General features: G+C 36.6%; 1 pseudogene; it reads left to right on the plus strand.

Annotated features, from left to right (window-relative positions):
* Positions 1–4947, plus strand: part of LOC137991677 (uncharacterized) — a 5621-nt pseudogene extending 674 nt beyond the window's left edge.
* Positions 4948–5000: the final 53 nt, after the last annotated feature.

Consider the following 5000-nt stretch of genomic DNA (forward strand, 5'->3'; position numbering starts at 1 on the left):
TAGCATTATCTATAGTTACCGATTTGCTATTCCAAAGAATGAATTCGCCATTTGGAAAGATGTTAGTTGCATTCTTGACATCTTGAAAATACTGAAGAAGTTCTCGATAGAAAAGAGGCAAACCTGTTTTTAAGAGTTGTATATCATAATTGCATTTAAGGAGAAATAAAAGGCTTCCATGTTTTCAAAAGACGTGCTCAGTAGTCTACCTTGAATCAGTTAAAGCCAGCCAAAAAAGTTATTTTTGGAGTATGTAGGGGTTAGGAAGGTGACTCCTCCTTTACAAGGTTTTTCCGTGGATTTGTGCTCAGTTGTAGAATTGATTGTGAGGGAACAAAGGCTGCACAAAGTGTCCATACCATCCCTGCAACTGATGCTGAAGCTTGATGGAAGACCATTTTGGGGTATTTAACATAAATTTTCATTGATGTATGTACATTTTCTTTATTTAATTTTTCTAGTTCAAATTTAGCTGTACAATCTTTATCGCCACTTCAAACTGAGTTAATTATTTGCAAATCTATGTAGTCAATATTATATGAGTTAGCGATGGATGTGGTCTTTCCCTTTACTTATTGGTAAAAAAATTGTATTGTAGGAAGAGCACAGGGGACCTGTGGGACCTGTGGGACCTGTTTATAGCCAGCAAAGTGCTACGTCAGTTTATCTGCTGACAATTGCCAATTGTAAAGAAAACAGGTTGATGAATTACTACTTGCTTAATTACAACTTGCAATGTACAAAACAGACTAAATTTAATTAACTTGTTGCTATTAGATATGCTTTAGTACCACTTCTTTTAAAGTAGCAATAAAATTTGCTGGATATCTCAAATCTTAATTATTAAAAACTATCTCATTGGATAATGCAAAAATTTTTGAGCTTTGCCTTTGATTGGCTTAACCATAATGGTATATGAGCTATTATATCTGCATGCTCCAGTGTTGTTGTTGTAGTAAAGATTTATTCATAATATGTGGGCATTTTTAATCAAACAATAATTATTCCACTCGTACTTGTTGGATATGAGGTGATAAGTATGGCCAACTCGGCACTATGCTCTTCTTTTGTTATCTAATATTTCATATCCAATGCGAGCTCGTGGAGTAATAAATTGTCAATGAATCATTGTATACTAAAACTGTGCAAATAGTAAATACATGTAGATTTGCTTTCTTTTGTTTCATAGAGACAATCTCAAGATACTTCTTAAAGATGTCAATTATCAAAAGAAAATTTTAAAGGAAGGTGGAATTACTGTTGAATTTCTTGGTAAGAATCACATTAACTTTGGACTTCGCTTTTAATTCATTAGTTAATATTTTTAATGTTTTAACAACTATTATGAGATTTGCACACACCAACCTAATTGGCAGACTGACTAAACCTTAAAAGAAACAATCTGCAGTTATTTCGTAAAGTAGGGATTTTTTCTTGTAAATCAAAGATCTTGATTCAGCAATTGTTTTCATTTTGGCAAAAATTAAAACTATGCAGGCATTTATTATTCATTTTTTGTGTTTGAGCACTGCCATTTGTAACAGAGAAAGAGATGTCCATAACTGACTTTCCCTCAAAATCCAGGTAAATACTTGTCATACTACAAGTTAATGTCATCACAATATCATTTTTGCTATTCTTTCTTTAATTGAATTAGATACCTTGGACTACAAGACCTTGATTCTTCTGTTAATCAAGAATAATGATGAAGCATTCATGTTAGGAGGCAGAGGTGTCAGTGTCGAGTTCTGCTTCATTTGTGATGCTATCAGGGTCATCAGTCCTTTTTGCGCCATGGGACGCATAAGGCCTCTACAGTCTCTCTCCAGCGGGAGCGGTCTTGTGCCACCTTTCGAATTTCACTCCAGGTCAGGTGCATGGACTTGAGTTCTTTCTCCACTGACCTTTGCCAAGTTATTCTCGGCCTTCCCCATTGTCTTTTCCCCTCTGGTGTCCAGAACAAACTTTGTTTAGCAACATCGCCATCAGGGTAAGCACTCATAATTATAATTTAAAAAGAATGAAACTTGTGCTCTTAAGATTAAACTTCCTGCTAAGACTCATTTGAGAAAGCACTCTGACGGTTTCCAATATATCTATGGCTTTTTGAAACGTAATTTAAGCAGACTTGTCTACTCACTTAAAGCTGTTAGTCACGCAGTTTTGAGATTTTGTGACCTTTGAAATTTAAATTCTTGTTAGGGTTGTAAGTGTCATGATGTGGCGCCAGACAAAACATGTTGAGAGTGCCTTAGAACCAAATGCAATATAGGCAGGTATGTAAATATTCGATTGCAGTTCATCAAAGCAGAGCTGCGCACGTGTGCTGAGCACCATTAGTAATAGAACATGGTAACTCATCTATGAGAGAAAATTTAATTTTGGTCACCGTACAACCATATGTCCACTCTTCCACACATGCCAATGTGAAACTCTGGTGTAACCCGCTTTTTTTTGTGTGAACATCTTTGATATTAGACATCCATGTTATGGTTGATTGACACCTGTCAAAACAAGGCATCTGCTGACCAGTATAACACGACCATATCGCAGACTCAAGTGTAAAGCTCATGGAGGTCATTTTTTGTGTGTCAAGTTGACTACTGATCAGGTACTGGTTTTCAATTGGATCGCAGGCTCAAGCCAGCTTAACTTATTGTAAGCATAAATAACATGGTTACTCTGCTTTTTTTAGGCGTGGCTAAATCTTTATATTAATGCTATGTTCAGAATGAGTCATCTGAAGGATTGTTCTGCCTTTACAGTGATAGTAAAACAAAGTGAAGTTGAATGTGTTGTTTAGTGGCTTTTGTAAATCAAGAACTTAATTCCCAACAAGGCAACCTGTCAGCGCATACATGCTCACACAGTCATTATATTAAGGAGCACACCATAGAAGTTTGAGTAAACAAAGCAAAGTACGTATAAAAATAAACAGATTCATCAAACTATCTTTGTTTTAATTCAGTCATACTATTTCGTGGTCTTCCCCTCTCTGTAGATCAACTGGAATGCGAGATGACCTTGTTTTTCTCTTGGATGAACAGCTCACCAGCATTCAGCTATGTGCTGTTCACATGGAGATGCCAAACACAGAGCAATTGCTGGCATCAATTGGATTTCTTGCATATAAGGTTGATTCCTTACCAGAAGCCAATACAGCCCTCAAAAACTATGCCCCAGAGTCATTTCATGCCGACCGCATCTCAGTGAAAAAGAAGTCCAATCAGCACTCTCCCATTTCAAAGCAGAATGTCCATGTCAGCTCAATGTCTGGTAAACCTGTAGTAGAAAAAAGTAGTTGTGTTGACTCCAGTGTGGTCTTTAATTCACACTTCTCTAGTTTTGAGTTGATATCATTTTATCTTGTGTATTTCAGGTCCAACTGAATTTGAAATCTTGCAACACCGTGAAGAAATTGTTTAACTTGCTCTACCACTAGACAAGTTCAAGAAACCTTACCAAAATGTGAATACAGCAACGAATTTAATTCTAAATAGAGTCACTTTTTGCCAGACCCGTATTGATGTTAGTACATTCTTTGAGTTTGTATTCTCAATAAGAACAGCGCCCAGATGATCCATCAGAGTGCGCTTTAGAAAGACAATTAACCTTTGTAAGTACATAGACACGCCTAGTGTACAATGTAAATTTACCTGCAATAAGTGACTAATTTCTAAACACACAGCCATAACAGTTTGCTTTGTAAGTTGTACTTTTGGTAACCCAGTGTAACCCAGTTTACTTTCATGTAGGCTGTACTTTAGGTGACACACCCGTGAGTACAGTGTAACCCAGTTTACTTTCTTAGATTCAATTCATGTACATGTAGGCTGTACTTTAGGTGGCACACCCATGAGTACAGTGTAACCCAGTTTGCTTTCTTAGATTCAATTCATGTACATGTAGGCTGTACTTAAGGTGGCACACCCATGAGTACAGTGTAACCCAGTCTACCTTCCTAGATTCAATTCATGTAGGCTTTACTTTAGGTGACACACCCACGCATGCAGTGTAATCCAGTTTCCTTTTTTCGACTCGATGAATGTACTGTATAACCCATTTTGACTATACCTCGACTCGTGTACATGTAGGCTATAGAAGACAATCAGGCGTTTTGACAATGTGACCAAGTGAGCATCAACTTGTTGTTGTTCAACTGGTATGGTGTGTGTTAATGTGACATGGTAGTGCATTGATTAATTTACTTCCCTTTTATCACTTTTGAACTTTTAGTACTTCACAGACGCTTTAAGCAAGGGGAAATTCATTCGAAATTATGGCACACACACTGAGGAAGTAGAGTTGGAAGGGTCAGGTTTGTTAGTAGAGCCGGAATATTAAAATTAAATGCCATAGTATTCTTGTATAACTGACAGCTACTATTAAACTGACCATATTATCACACTCCCCTTCATTTATGTGATAGAAATCTATTTAATAAAAACATAACCTGTTCCAAAATCATTTTAGTTAAAAAATTACCTTAGTAACAGTCAATATTTACTGTCAACATTGCCTTGTATCTTTCATGCTTAAAACGTCCACTGAAAATAATGACCTGCAACACATAATTATATCAATAGTGCAATGACCGCTAATAACTGTGTTCTGTGTTCTAATCTTTTTGTTGGCTTCTGTTAAAGTTGATATGGAAGCACGTCGTTCTGAGTGGCAGAGGGAGTTGGAGGATCTTTCTTCTTTCTTCAAGAAGCTATGCAAGTCGCGTAAAAGGTCTCTGCTTGATGATCCCCTTGTGTCTTATGTTGCTAACAAACAACTGGAATTGCTGAAGAGGGTAAATGTTTCTTTCAGACGTGTGACCACTAAATACATGATTGATTGCAGATGTAGCTTCTCCTCTATTTACTTGTTTTTGTCTTATGGTTGTTCCTCTGTTAGTCTTGTTCTGCCTCAATTTGCTTTTTTCTTTAGGCGTTGCCATGACCTAACAAATAATTATTGCATTTTGCACCTTCTTTGTTACTGTAAAATGGGTT

Source organism: Montipora foliosa, chromosome 2, assembly GCF_036669935.1.
Source record: "Montipora foliosa isolate CH-2021 chromosome 2, ASM3666993v2, whole genome shotgun sequence".
Classification (NCBI taxonomy): domain Eukaryota; kingdom Metazoa; phylum Cnidaria; class Anthozoa; order Scleractinia; family Acroporidae; genus Montipora; species Montipora foliosa.